A 16,355-nucleotide genomic window follows, 5' to 3' on the forward strand; every position below is an offset into this window, starting at 1 on the left:
GGGTTTTCATTTTGGTTAGCATTAGATTAAAAAATTAGCTTGATTTTAGTGCTTTATGTATGAATCGAAAAGCTTTTGTGCTTTAAGTGCTTCGAAGGTGTTTCTTTTGTGGGAAACTTGGTTACTTTTCAGTTGAAAAGATAATCAAAGATGTTCTCTTTCAGGGTTACTTATACTAAATTTAGCTCTCTTGTTTTGGGAACTTAATTATATATATGAAAAGAGAGAACTGCTTTAAGCTTCCCCTTCACATATACATATACCTGTATCTATAGGTTTTTTACTTTCTTAAGTTAGTTCTAGTTTTTATATATACATGTATTAATGTGCCAACTCATAACACTTAATCAAATTCTTCAGTTACAGGGGCCTTATAACTTTGTGAATTATCATTACTTCATGCGTATCCTATTTTCGTCGGTTTGAATAGTTTCGATTATTGACATTTTTCGTTTAGCTTTTAGGTTTGCTTCGGTCTATTCGGATTAGTCTATTAGAGCTTAATAAACTAAATTGGTTCAATGCTCAAGCCTAGTTATAGGAATGGAATTAGGTTGTTTTTAAGAACCATATATCTGCAGCTTATGCTAAACTTCTATAGTCATTTTCATTGTTTCTTAGTCATTTTGTGGTGATGGGAAATATTCGATTAATGTGCCTTCGTTTTCCATTTTATATGATTCGACAGAGTTTCATTGTTGATCAAGCTACCTACCAAGAAATCATAGATTAATTCTATAGTTGGACTTCTGAGAGACCTTTTTAACTAGTCAATTATGTAACTGCTTTGGACATACGTATAATTGTTAACCTACTAGATTATTGATTTATATTTGCAGTTAGATTTTCTGCCAAGAAATTACAGATTATGACGGAATACCTGTAATGTCCATTACGGCTTTTGATTTCGGACCTGCAAATGTGAATGTGTAGAACTTAACTTTTTTTTGCAGGTCATTTTTGTTTTCCTGAAGGGATAACGATATAACTTTGGCAATCTCTAATAGTGTCGAAGTTTCTTGTATTCACCGTGACAAAAGCAGTTCGATAATCCTGTCCTCTGCTGCCGAAAAATTCTGTAATTTTTTCATCATGTTGGGCAGCTGATGCCGAACTCATAGCATGGATTCACACCACCTTTTCAGATCATATGGTGTTACTGGTGCAGGCCTATCCAACTCAACCTCTTATTCAACTATTCCTTCAATACCTAATAGGCCGAGTTATTTGAAATCCGACGTAGGAAACTCACCCAATTCACCCTTTTCGACTCAAGTTGATTGTGATACCAAAACCACACTGAATGACAGCCAGAAGCATAGTTCCACTGAGAATCTCTCGGGACTCGGTCTTTCTTGTAACTTTTCACTTGAATCTAACGATTGTTTCCATCCATCTAGTCCCTCAGTAAACTGCAGGAGCAAAAGCTTACCAATCTATTCTGGCGGGACTTCTTACATGCAAGATTCAAAATCCAGCCAAGAAATGCTGTACACTTTGCAGGAATTAGGGACTCTACTCATGGAACCTGAAGGGGATGAAGAAGTAATGACCTTGAGTGCTTCCTGTGGAGAAAGTAGTAGATCAAAGGGAACAGTTCCGCGATCTAGGTCGTGGAATCTGGAGCCCCGAGGATCTCTGGTGCTTCAGTCTCAGACATCATTTGTCTCTAGGCATCGACAATCAACTGAAGTTGTTCATGACGAGAAACGTCAGAAAGGAATTACAGATTTGTCTTCGCATTATATTCTGCCAGTCAATCTGAAGCAGTGGTTAGTTGCGTGTGGTAAAGCACTCTCCGAAAACAATATAGATGAATTCGATAAGTTGATTGCAAAGGCCAAGAATGCTGTGTCTATATGTGGAGAACCGATACAGCGTCTTGGTGCTTACATGGTGGAATTGCAAGGAAGGAAGCATCGGGGTCTAACATGTACCATGCTCTTCGTTGCAGAGAACCTGAAGGCAACAACTTGCTTTCCTTCATGCATATCCTGTATGAATTTTGCCCGTAATTGAAGTTGGGGTACCTGGCAGCCAACGGGGCCATTGCTGAAGCATGTAGAACCGAAGACCGCATTCACATTATTGATTTCCAAATTGCTCAGGGAACTCAATGGGTGACCCTCTTGCAAGCACTTGCAGCCAGACCGGGCGGAGCGCCTCATGTCCAGATTACAGGAATTGATGATCCTGTTTCAAAATATGCTCGTCGTGGTGGATTGGAGGCTGTTGGAAGGCGTTTGTTGGCACTATCCGAACAGTTCAGTATACCAGTTGAGTTTCACGGAGTGCCAGTTTTTGCCCCTGATATCACAAGGGACATGCTTAGTGTCAGGCCCGAGGAGGCACTGGCTGTCAACTTCCCTCTGCAGCTGCACCACACTCCCGATGAGAGCGTCGATGTGAACAACCCCAGGGACGGGCTTCTCCGATTGGTGAAGTCACTTTCTCCCAACGTTACCACATTGGACTCTAAACACTATACACTGGTGGAGAAGGATGGTGCCATGTTGTTGAGATGGAAGGATCGAAACCTTATATCGGCTTCGCTTGGCAGTGCTGAAAGGCTGAAACCGGGGATACATACAAAGATCATGTAGAAATAATCCGTTCATTTTTTTTCACAGTAGCTTAGAGAAATAGATAACTTTGTTCTTTGGTATAGTAATGGATAATGGGGTTGTATGTGGAACGATGTTGCACAACGATCTTTTTTTTTGGGATAAATTTTCTTTGTTCATTCAAAGAGTCACAAGTTCAAAAGATGTCTTAATATTTTCATAATTAAATTTATATACTTATTAAAATGTAGTTTAAAAGGTAGTTTATGTTTACTAATATTGGCGAAGAAAATTATGGCTGAGGAATCGATTATTCAATGCCTTGCAAGTTACGGCGTCTCATTTAATAGAATATATTCTGTTCTTCCAATAAGCCTTGGAAATTAAGGAATTGTTTATTCAAGCAGTCCAAATAATGAGGCGAAAAGTCAAAGACAAATCTGATACAAGGTGCATGCATGCATGTGTTCTGCCTATTAATGAAATGGGTATATTTATTAAAGAGCCCATTCAGATGACTTATGTTTGATTTTTTATTTATTTATCGATGTTTATGAACTAAATTGGATCGATTATATGTATAAAATTAACAAAAAATTACAAGATTTATTAAAAAAATAAATAGGGTTCGTCTTATTTTCCCCTTTTTCTCTTAGCTTTTGTTAGTTTTTTTTTATCTTTGTGATTGACAACGATATCATCTTTGGTGCTGATTGTCGATATTCATTGTTTTTCCTTTATTTTATTTTTTTGTGAGAAAAAGAGGTTATTAACAAGCGTCTCGCTAAAAACCTCTCTAGTCCTAATAGAGGAAAAGAGTACAATTGGTAATAACTTTACAACTGAACAACAAAATAAACAAAAACACAACATCCACACATCACCGAAAAAGTACTCACAAGACTAACACCAATAAGCTAGAATCACCATCAAGACGTTGAGGATAGTAAAACACCTGAGTTTCAATAACTTCTGGTTTAGATTCCTTCACTAGTTTATCGGCAACTCCATTATCTTGCCTCATCACATGAGTGAATCTTACCTCTTATTCATGAACAAGTAAGCAATAAATATGCTCAACTATTGTCAGCAAACTCCTTTTCCTATTGTGCTCACTCAACATATTAACCACAAATAAATTATCGTATTCAACAATCACCTTCCTCAAACCGGTATTCCAAGCACAATAAAGGCCGACGTACACTCCCCAAAGTTTCGCTTCCAAAATTGAGCACAAGTAAAGAAATTTTTTAAAGCTAACTAGCCATTCTCCAACATTATTGCAAATTACACCCCACAAGAGGACAATCTGTTAGCAACATTTCTTGATCCATCAATGTTCACTTTGATCCAATGTTCAGGGGGAGCTTTACACACTGTACCACCCACCATTATTCGATTTACTCTTCTTTGTGCCTCATCATCTTGATCGACAGCTCTGCGCATCAACCCTTGAAGCCTCTTGCTCCTTTCGATAATCCCCATGTTATCCTCTATCAGATTGTAACCCCTTCAGACCGATGCGGATGACTTGATCCGATCTAGAGAGTCACATCGGAGCGACCCACCGTTAAAATCTCAGAAAATTTAAAACTTTTATTAAAACATGTAACTCATAAAACTTGATCCGATCTAGAGAGTCACATCGGAGCGACCCACCGTTAAAATCTCAGAAAATTTAAAACTTTTATTAAAACATGTAACTCATAAAATGATTTATCAGTATGCAAAGATAAAACAGATTTTCAGACACATATATAAAACAAAATACAATTACATGCCCCCTAATCATATGTAACATACTTTGCATGTAACGCCGGAAGAACTCCCTTACTGATATCGATAGATAGACTGGTACGATTCTTTTAACCTAAAAAGACGAGTAATAAAGTGAGCTTGGAAAGCTCAGTAATACAGAACTCCTAGACAATGCTGAAGAACGTGCAGATAACATATAAGCATATATTTCCTTATTGGTTCAGACATTTATAGATTTTTAGGCTGAGCAGAGATTCTACTGATATTTCAGGTAGTAACAGACAATGAGCTTTCAGTTCAGGGAAATATTTCGGATGACTGAGTTCAGGAGATCAATATAGGTTATCTAGTGTGTTCCCGTAAAACCAGTGAAAATATACAGATCTTTTATTTTAAAACAGTAGTAGTTTAAAAGATATTTTTATTCAAAAACCATATTAATCCCTCCAACCAAACACTCCATAATGTGTAGGTTTCCCAGAACCATACACCCACCTACACACAAAGTAAGGACTTACCCTGAGCACAAAGTAGAGGAGTCTGCAGTAACAGTAACGGTAACTTCCTCCAACAACACCCTCACATAAAACATTTATCAAAAAACCATAGTAATCCCTCCAACCGAACACTCCATAATGTGTAGGTTCCCCAGAACGATACACCCACCTGCACACATAGTAAATTCCATGATTCCATAAATCAGGAACAATTCATATTTTTCAGTGAAAACAGGAAACCTAATAACACATTTCAGGTAACCATAATTCATAAACCAGTAAATTCCATGATTACATAAATCATGAACAATTCATATTTTTCGATGAAAACCGTAATCGGAGATCACATACCATGTTGTCATGGTTCATAAATCAGTAAATCAATACTTTCGTTAAAACTCATTTCAAACATATAAAACTGTCATGTAGTACATGTGGAACACACTAGAGGATCAAAGTATTTATAAGATATTATTCAGATATACTGGATAATCTTATTGGGCAGAGAAACATGGATCTTCAGTAAACCGATTGAATGTCGAAAGTTAGAATCACTATCGGAAGAGTTCATTAACTGACAGAATCATCAGTTATTCAGAATGTGATTTGAGCTGGTAAGAAATAAATGAAGGTTCAAGACATTTACAATCTGTGTCGATCTATCGGATTATCGAAATAACTCAAGCTGAACAACTCCCAGAACTAATGCATGTTGATCGGTCCATTCGTTGCCCTTCCAAGTATTCACTATTTTATACCAACAATTCTTGTACATAAATCATCTTCTTAGTTATCACTGAATGGATCTTAAGGAGACGAATAAATATTCTAATGGTCTTTATTTCATTTTCATGTTTCAACTATATCAGGAAATGCCGACGTATTTGATTTATGGTTCATAACCCATATAGATGATACATCATGTAAGTTCATCCGAGTTTCCAGACTTATCCCAATCACTTACCTAATCCTCAGTCATTGATGTTACTTAGTTCATTTAGTAGTCAATTCTATCCCGGTTACTCCAGAGTTTTCCAGAGTAATTCTGACGTTTCTGAATTTCGGATACATATTGTACTTCCGTTCAGTTCAATTTGGTATTCGTGGCTGATTTGTCTAACGAATAATCATTTCTTAGTACCGAATTCTCTCTAGAGTTGAGCTGAGCTGAGTACTTCCAGAATTATCATCGATCCAAACTTGAGTAGACGAACAAGCATTCAAGTGGTATCTATTCCATTCAGGTATTGATATATCACTCGTGTTGGTTGACCGGCTTAATCTGTGTTCCATAACTTTTAAGAGCAGTACAACATCCATGTTTATTTGGATTTCTTAATTAATCCAAGACATTTACTTATTCTAGGCCATAAGGGTATTTTGGTCATTTTTATGCTCAATATTAATTCATTCATTTCAGAGATTGAGGATATTCAATCATTCATGGGCTTGGTGATATTCTTGATTCATTTTTATTTCAGGGTATTTTGGGTCATTTTACAGATACATGGTATTTCAATCATTTCCTTCCGTCCAATCTTATTATTTAATTCAAACTTATTATATATTCCAGTCATTTCGAACAATTCTGACAAAAGAGTACCCTCGATAACATATTCTTCAGGTATTTACTCTTAACTCGGAGATTTTCGGGTCAAGTACCTTCTCATATGTTACAAACAGGTTATCAGAAATTTTCTGTACAAAGACAGAATCTTAATAATTAGATCTGTAATTTATCGGGTTAGGTACGAATTCTCAGGGTATTTTCTCATTCAGAGTCAACTCGGACTATTTTTACCTCTTAAGGGCATTTTTATAATTTCTTAACCAGATAACATCAGTATTAAAACTCTTAACAATGATAAATAGAATTTAGAGGTCCTAGACTTAAATATTTTTCCAAATAATCTTTATTCCTTATCAAACTTCTAATTTATTGTACAAGCCATCAAAATTTTATTCACTTACCGACTTTTTACCGCATTCGTATCGAGTGTAGGAATTACCTAACTATACAGATGAGATCAAACATTTTCTTATTTATGCATTTATCAATACCAACATGTTCCACAAAGCATGAAAATGTAGTAATGTATTACCTCAATTTTTGTGTCATAATGATCGACCATTTAAATTCCATTCGAACACCCTCAATCTTTAATCCAACTTTCAATAATTCCTCAAATACATAACAACATAAATTTCATAAAAAAACAGAGCTTAATTGCGAAAAACGGATCGAATTGGATGATTAATCAGTGAAAAAAGCTTACCGGGTTCGAATTTGGCGAAACAGACCTCAAAAATGGACTCAGGACGTCGAAAAATATTAAGATAGGTGTACCCGAAAAAAGTCAACGGTGGTCAACAACGATCAACGGTGGTCAACAACGATCAACGGTTAACAACTCAGTGGCTCGGTCCAGACCGGTCCAACCGGTCAACACACTCCCCGGGCAGCCGGGCTGGCACGTGCGGCGGCTCCGGTCATTGGACGGTGACAAAAATTTCCAGATTTGTATATCAGGACCTCGGGATTATCGTGCAAGTGTTATTTTTCATCAAAATATAACGGATTGTAGAATTTTAAAACGTACCAACTTATCCGACGATGATCGACGAGTGAGGACGACAGAGCAACAACGTGCGACGATTTTGGTCGAGTTTTGAGCGCATGGTGGTGGTGAGTCTGATGGTGTAGGATGTGTGATGTACGGGTGGCAGGATCGACCGAAATCAACGAAAAACCAACGACGATCGCGTAAAACCGACAAAACTTCCAGTTGAGTTTTGTCGAACGACACTGATTCATGATGGAATAGAGGTCGGGTTTTGTTCTCCGTTCAATGGTGAATCTATTGGTGGTTTCAAATCGACGAACGGTGGTCAGACGGTGAAGAATCGGGGATACAAAGTTAGAATAATAGGGGAAGGAAATTGGGGGAAAACAATCTGGGGAAAATCATATTACACGGGGGAGAGGGTTTTATTTTCTAACATCTCACAAAAATAGGTAAATTTGAGTTTAAGTCCCTGAATTTTCCTAAACTTTATAAAATGATATATCAGCTTTGCGATTTTACACTTTAAGCCCCAATTTCTTCCAAAATACCACTATACTTCAATACTTTATAATTCCTAAAACTTAGCCCCTAAATTAGGGTGTGACACAGATTATAAAAAACTATGGAATTTCTATAGCACCAAGTATTCCAAAGGACGCGCTGAACATAATATCTCACTCCTTGTTATCCTTATGAAAATAGCAAGCTTTACTTAGATTGGTCCAAATCCACTTCTTGATCTCTATCGTCATGAACTCCTCAAGCTTATCTTCTTTTATGAGTAGCGTCCAAATGGGAATGATAGTAGTAGAAAATATGGTCGATGTCCTCCAAAGGACCATCATAGCACAGACAACTTTCACAATTAGTGAAATTATGTTTCGTCCGTTCAACATTAATCATCAGTTTGTTCCAGCTAAACAACCATAAGAATACCTTGATACGTTGCAGCCCCTTGCACTGATTAATCACCTTCCAAACTGGGTTTTTCGCTTCTAGATTTGGCATCGAACGAACTTCATAAGATGGCTTGATTGTAAAATACAAGTCATCATACCTCAACCACCCGTAATTATCCTCTTTGCCGCTAGGTACGAGACCTTTAATGACCGTAATTCTTAGGAGTATTTTAATGGGCAGTAAATGCTCGAAAGCTTCCCACTTTTAAATGCCTATATCATTGGACATGTCTCTCACCGATGCTTCCGAGCAATGTCTGATATTACCATTATTCACATAATTAATCAAAGGATCCAAATCGTATATCCACTTGTCGCTCCAAAAATCAATATTAGCATCATTGCCCACCACACGAGATATGTTGCTACAAATATCATTCCAAACCATGCCAATGCCTTTTCAAAGCCGCGAACAATTCTGAACATGATCGTATGTTGGAATATATTCCTTCTATTTATACTTTGCACTCAATAACCAAACCCAAAGAGTGTCCCTCCTAGTTATAAGGTGAAATGCTAATTTCATAATAAATGCTTCATTTTAAATCTCCAACTTCCTAAAACCCAAACCTCCATAATCAATGGGTTGGCACATATTGTCCCATTTCACTAAGGGTACTCCTCCACCACCATAATCCTTACCCCAAACGAACGATCGAATCAATCGCTCCAACTCAAAACATACTTTCTTGGGCAGTAAGGTCGTTTGCATAGTATAAGTTGGGATAGCTGATAGTACTGCCTTAGCAAGAGTGATACGACCAACCATATAACGAGTCTTCATTTTCCACCTACTTAGCTTATTCTGAACCATATGAATCAAATATCTATAAGACGCCGAAGTAACCCGGGTGTGTAAAAGTGGAACCCCAAATACTTACTAAGATCCTCCATCATGGTGAAGCCAAACTCTTTACTTATTCTGTTCTTGAGCTCAATAAAAACATTACGGGAGAAGAAAATTGTTGTTTTCTCCAAATTAATTTTGTGTCCCAAGATCGCATTGAATTGTTCAAGCACATTACGAATAGCCTCAAGTTGCTCCAGCGAATGCTTTAGCAAATAGAACCATATCATCAGCAAAAAATAAGTGAGAGATGTTGGGTATATACTTTCCTATAAAAACGATTTCCACACCCCCTGTTTATCTCAATTTGAATAGCTTGAGCAAGCCTCTCCATACATAGAACAAAAATATACGGAGATAGAGGATCACTTTGTCTAATACCTCGCATAGGATAAAACACTTCCGTCATAGACCCATTGCAGAGAATCTGAGTTGAAACCGAGGAGATGCGATGCATTATAAGACTCCTAATATTATTAGGAATACCAATGTCAGTGAAAGTGTCATCAATAAACTCCCACTCTACTCTATCATAAGCCTTCTTTAAGTTAATTTTAATCGTCATCCAACTACGTTTACCTATTTTTCGTCTCATAGATTGAATCACATCCTGGGCAATAATTATGTTATCTTCAATACTTCGACCAGACACAAAACTGGTTTGATTTTCAGAAACCCAAGCAGACAGAAAAGAGTTCAGGCGATTAACAATAATTTTAATGACTATCTTGTACAGTATGCTACAAAGACAAATCGGTCAAAATTGATGCATCGTTTCAGGCGTTGGCACATTTGGTAATAAAACCAAAAAGAGTGCGGTTAATCAAATCGGGAATATGACCCTCTATGAAAATCTTCCAAACAAAAGAACAAACCGAATTCCCAACTATATTCCAGTTCCTCTGATAAAACATAGCACAAAGACCATCCACACCAGGCGCTTTAAGGGCTCCTATACTATAAATAACCTCTTTAACCTCCTCATTCGAAACCATCTGAGATAAAATATTAATCATATGGCTGACTAATCTCGGAGAAAAACCATGCACCTTGTAGCTACATCCTGTACCTCATTGGCGAGTAAATAACGTTTTAAAGAAAGAAAATGCCAACTCTTTAAGCTTCTCTTGGTCCGAAGTCCAAGAACCATCCCCATTTTTCAGTGAGAAAATAGTATTTCTACGCCTCTAAGCTAAAGTCGAGACATGGAAATAAGACGTGTTATGATCGCCCATAAGTGCCCATTAAACACACGCCTTCTGCCTCCACAAACTCTCTTCTTGATCCAAAATCACCTCAAGCTCCTCCCATAACTGATACTCCAGATTCACAAGCGATTTTGAATTCCTGTGCTGCAAAGCTTTATCCACACCACAGATCCGAGAAATTAATTTTCTTTTTTTCTTTCCAATGTGCCCAAAAGAATTGTGATTCCACTCTATCACTTGACTTTGAAAAGAATTAGTGTTCGTTTCAACATCCTCGACCTGATTCCAAATTAAACATATAAAATTATTGAACTCTGGATGATCCTGCCAAGCTGCCAAGAATCGAAAAGGACGGTTATTGCTCCCAACATTATCCTGGACCAGCTTAAAGGAGTATGGGTCTATAATCCGAGCCAAGCCGATCCAAATGAAATACCCGAGAATCTTCAAAATTAGAATACCACGAATTATTAACTAACTAGCGGTCAAGTCTCTGATGCAAATTTTCCCTAGTCCAAGTGAACTCCGGACCAACAAAACCAATATTGTAAAGGCCAGTAGACTGAATGAAATTAGCAAAAGGTTGACTACCATTGTAATAAGTAATCGCTTCCCCAAAACGCTCCTCCGCATTTAGAATTACATTAAAGTCTCCCCCAATAGCCCAAGGGATATCATATCATCCCTAGGATTAAGGTTCTCAAGTTGATCCCACAGCTATTTCCACTTACTTCCATTTGGACTAGCATAAACCGCAATGAAGTGAAACCAGTTATGCAATTTCCGATTCCATATATTAGCATAAATGAACTGGGTGGAAATGTGCGTTACAACAAGATTAACAGGCTCATTCCAAAGAAGCCAGATGCCCCACTAAAACCATAAGCCTCCACCCGAAACGAGTGCGAAAAGGCCAGTTTATGAATAACTTTATTCGCCTTGCTACTAAGACGGGGTTCCAGCAGTGCCACTACATTCACTCTATACTCACGAACAAATAACTGAAAATATCTAGGAAACGTCATACTTACTGCTCCATCGCAATTCCAACACATCAAGCAAGTCATCAAAAAATAATCTAAAGGAAATACTTACTACTGAGACAAGCGTTGGGTACCCTCCAACTCCCTAACCTTTTTGACATTCGCAATAGCTAAACCGACCAAAGGAGACCCAATCCCTTCATTCATTTTAGACGAACTTTCATGGTTTATTGGCCGGTGATCCCTTTCGCCATCCATGGATAATTGGTATGCAATAGTTTGAACCCAACTCATTACATTCATTTTGTTGCTTGTTGAATTCTCGACTTGTTTCTTATTTCGAGCACCTTTAACCGAATTTTCCTTCCCTGATTTCCCTATTGCCTCCCGATTTTTAGAAATTTTAAACCCATGAGTATTCTTAACACCCATATTCGGTTCTTTAATTGCCATATCAATGTGCTTACTCCCATTAATCCTCATAGCATGTTCGACCACATCCACTTGTTGTCCAACCATTATCGAAACAACCTCCACCTGTTCGATACTCTTTTTAGCTTGTTTCTTCTTCTTTTCTGGATTCAAAGCAAGGTAGGCTGCTGAACGGGTCACTAAATTTATCGATGCATCTTGGCTATGATGATTTGGATGCTCTATTTCCTTCACCAGCTAGAGGCTTGACCGTACTTGTAGATACACTATCATGATTCTCTTCCCTCATTATTTTAGGTTCTTCCCTAATTTCTTCCAACACAGTAAAACGAGACCCTCTAGTCCCACTTATCATTCCACCCCTTCGAACTTCAGGCTATTGTTTACAAATTTTTTCCTGTGATTTTCAATCACCATCCAGGGGCCATAAAGCCCTTCCTCCACACTCTTTTCGTGAACATCGGGTGCAACTTCTTTATTTGAATCAACAGGTTCACTGTGATCATGCCCCTTCGTGCATTGTTCTTTTACATGACCATACACACTGTTAGGATTTACGGAAGCTCGAATCGATAACCAAAAATTGCCAAGAGGGGTTGAATTGCCAAGAGGGGTTGAATTGGTTTTTGTGTTTAGGGAGTAAGAAGATTAAAAAGATAGACAAATTGCACAACGATTTATAGTGGTTCGACTTCTCAACCAAGTCTACCTCCACTACCTAAGCTCTCACTTAGGATTTTCTAACAAATTCACCAATTTGTTCTTTTTTTCAAGGACAAAGAGATAACCATTTACAACTCCCTAACTTTTCAATGGCTAAACTAAAACCAATCTCTATATTTTCACTTGGCTAAAATAGAACCAATCCCCTTTTATAAGGAAAAGAAATGTAAACAAGAAAACCTCTCTAAGGTAGACAAATTGCACATCGATTTATAGTGGTTCGACTTCTCAACCAAGTCTACATCCACTACCTAAGCTCCTCACTTAGAATTTTCTAACAAATTCACCAATTTGTTCTTTCTTTTTCAAGGACAAAGAGATAACCTTTACAACTCCCTAACTTTTCAATGGCTAAACTAAAACTAATCTCTATCTTTTCACTTGGCTAAGATAGAACCAATCCCCTTTTACAAGGAAAAGAAATGTAAACAAGAAAACCTCTCTAAGGTATGTGTTTACAAAATTTAGCTCACAGGAACAAATATTTACAAGAGAATGAAAATAAGATTGTAAAACTCTTCTATTGTGTTTGAATGCTTGGATAGGTGTTCTCTGCCTTCTTCAAGTGTCTTGAACTTGTATTTATAGGTTGAAACGAGTTTGTGGTCGTTTCTAGTAGTTGGGATGTCTTGGAGCCCTTGGGGATTCATTTTCTCCAAAATAAAACTGCCCAGAACAAGTAGTATCGGTACTCATTCAATGAGTATAGGTACTACCTTTGTAATATTTGAATTTTATTACCGTTGGGCTTGATAGTATCGATACTACTGTTCACAATATCGATACTACTTTTCATGGTATCGATACTACTGTAGCAGTATCGATACCATTTTTTCATTCTATAATTTTTGAGCATCGGTACTGTTCATGGTATCGATACTACTGTTCACACAGTATCGGTACTATTCATACAATATTAGTACTATTCACACATAGGTTACTATTCATAAAATATTTTGTGCTCAATTCCAAATTAAATGGACTCTGAATTAGTTTTGAAAACTTTGAGTAAATTTAATTCAAGTTCAAAAATATTTTGCCATAAATTGTTATATCAAAACATAGTTCAACACACACCACACTTGAAACAAATTTGGTGTAATCCCTCATACTCGATCTTTTTCTTAACTCCATCAACTCTAATACATGTGATAACAAGTTTATTCAAGTCAACAAGAACCACAAGCCTTCAAACTTACCCCTTTCACCCATTTGAGTATTATAATCAATCTTAACGACATTGCCCACCACTGTAGCAATCAAGTGAAATAAGGCTTTACTATAATATCAATAAGGTAACCTTGGGAGGCGAATCCAAATGATTACTTGCGATGGATGTTTCTCCAAAGTCGAAAAGCTTCGAGACCATGGTTGAACGATTAGATAACTCCCATAAATAGTCAATGGCCCTTCCGTTAGCACCTTAACATAGTCATCTTCCTCCGCGAACTTGACCAAGAAGTAGTTGTTGTCTAAGTCTGTCAAGTGTATTTCTCTACAGGATTCCAAATAGCATTGATCCGATTCAACAAGGCTTTATAGCTCATCATCCTTCCAAGCAGTCGCACAATTATAAAGTTTCTCATATTTTAGTCAATTTGTTCATGAACCTTTCTCGAAAATTTGATTGTCGGGTACCCCTCGGATCTATAAATGACAAAATCCTCTTCAAGAACCACCACCTCATTGTCATTGATACCACAACAAGAATTCAAAGTTTTCCACTGGATATTCGATCCAGCCACCATGCTTGCATACGTAACCTTGCCAAACCTGGAATCATCAATATAATTTTTAGTAACCCGACCTGTTGAATACCCATATGGTCACTATCAGCCAGAGTGATACTGTTGGGAAATAAATGAGTAATTTCCCTATAACCAGATTAGTGAGAATGTGAAATAAAAGAGGAAAAATAATACCCGAAATTGATAACGGAGTTAAGCCAATTTTGCCTACGTCTCCGAATTGTTGTAGATCTTTTACTAAAGAGAGAAAATTTACAGGTGTTTACAAAATACTCACAAGAAAACTCTCTAGTATTGGGAGAAAGAAATGATTTGGGATAACTTTGAAGCTAAATGGGTTAGGGTATTTATAGTTGAAGCTTAAGGACTAATCTTATAAATACTCTAAAGTTTAGGGACTAAAATGCAATTATCTCATTACAAAAAAATCAACAATATCAGTCCTCTTTTGACTTCCCCATTTCGGTGCCTACCTTTGAATTTTTAACCCATTGTGCGGTGCCAAACTTTGAATTTGCATTGCTTGACTTTCAACTCCAACAATCTCTTACTTGAAGACTGATTTTAATCCGTCTTCACAACTCGATCAATGCATCAACTTTTCTAGTCTTGTTACTCTAGAATGTCAACTGAAGTTGAACACAACTTCAGTTTGTCCATAGTCACCGTCCTGTAAACCCATTTGTTATGGAGCACTTTCTTCGTGGTTGCCTTCTCCTTCAACGTCTTGGCTCCCTTCGACTCTCTTGTCCACTAGTCTTTGAAGGATTGTTCCTCACTTAAACATACTTGGCAAGCCCCTGCTTCGACCCTTCTCTTAAGATGGTCTCTGAAGCCATGTTCTCTACACGAACATGCTCGGCAAACTCCTTGGTCACAGACAACTCTTCTTGCACTTGGCTTCTACTCGCCTTGGTAGAAATGAACCTTATTGAGTCAACTCTAAACGCCTCTTCGATCCTGGGTTCGTCCTCTTCTCTAGACAACTCGAGCTTGGGCTCATCCATCACCTTGGATGACTCGGCTCCCCTCGGGTAATTTTGCAACACTTTTGGCATCTTAAGTCTGTGCCCCCTCATTTGTTCGACGCTTACCCTCGGCTTAGTATCTTTGACACTCGAACTTATGCCAAGACTACACACATCTTCCCCAGACTCACCATCTGGTTCATCATTGAGTGGATTTTCTCTGCCACTCGAGGAACAACATTCCTCATCCTCTTACTTGCCTTTATCACAGAATCTATTGCTGCTACCCTCGACTTTCGGCTTTGTTTTGGAAGTCTTGTTCTTCTTGACTCCAAATTCTTTGATGGACTCAAAGTTTGTCAAGGCTTTAGACAACTCCTTGACTTCCCTTCGCTCCAACACTCTCTTCGCCCATGGCTTCAATCCGAACATGAAGGTGAAGAATTCATCTTCTTCAGTCAAACTTGGGACTTTGAGCATGAGTCTTCTGAATCGACTCACATACTCCTTAAGTGTCACTTTATGTCTGAGATGCCTCAACTTAGACCATGCCTCCATCTTGGCATACTGTGAGCGGACTTGCTCACTTTGCACCCTCGGCATGATGGTTTTATCTTTTGCTATCGCACCAGGTTCCTTCTTGTGCTCGACTTCTTTGACACCGGTAGTCTCGTCACATTTCGATCATGGGTTGACTACTTGAGAACTTGTAGTCGCACCACTCTTGCTCCTTGATTTGGCTACTTTGGAACATGTAGCCTCATCAAGTCTTTCCACTATCTTGATTGCTTGGATACTCACAATCTCGAGCTTTCTTCCTGGTTCGGCTGCTTCAACATCAACAACCTTACCTCGTCTCGATCCTTGTTTGGCCGCATTGATCATATCAATCGGGCCAAGTCTATTTCCTGACTTGGTAGCTTTAACACTTACGACCGCATAAATTCTCACTATTTCTCCTTCTTCCATCCTCTTCATGATGGCTGTAAGGCGACATTTCTCGGGACATCCTCTAATCAAATGAGGACCTTCACAGAAGTAACACTTCAACTTCTCCTTGCTCGCCTTCTTCTTTGTATTGGACTTAGCCTTGTCATTCCT

General features: G+C 37.9%; 1 pseudogene; it reads left to right on the top strand.

Annotated features, from left to right (window-relative positions):
* Nucleotides 1–940: 940 nt before the first annotated feature.
* LOC120164619 lies at nt 941–2,603 on the top strand (annotated as a pseudogene).
* The last annotated feature ends 13,752 nt before the right edge of the window (nt 2,604–16,355 follow it).

The sequence above is a fragment of the Hibiscus syriacus genome, unplaced genomic scaffold, assembly GCF_006381635.1.
Source record: "Hibiscus syriacus cultivar Baekdansim isolate YM2019G1 unplaced genomic scaffold, ASM638163v2 tig00111540_pilon, whole genome shotgun sequence".
NCBI classification, from domain to species: domain Eukaryota; kingdom Viridiplantae; phylum Streptophyta; class Magnoliopsida; order Malvales; family Malvaceae; genus Hibiscus; species Hibiscus syriacus.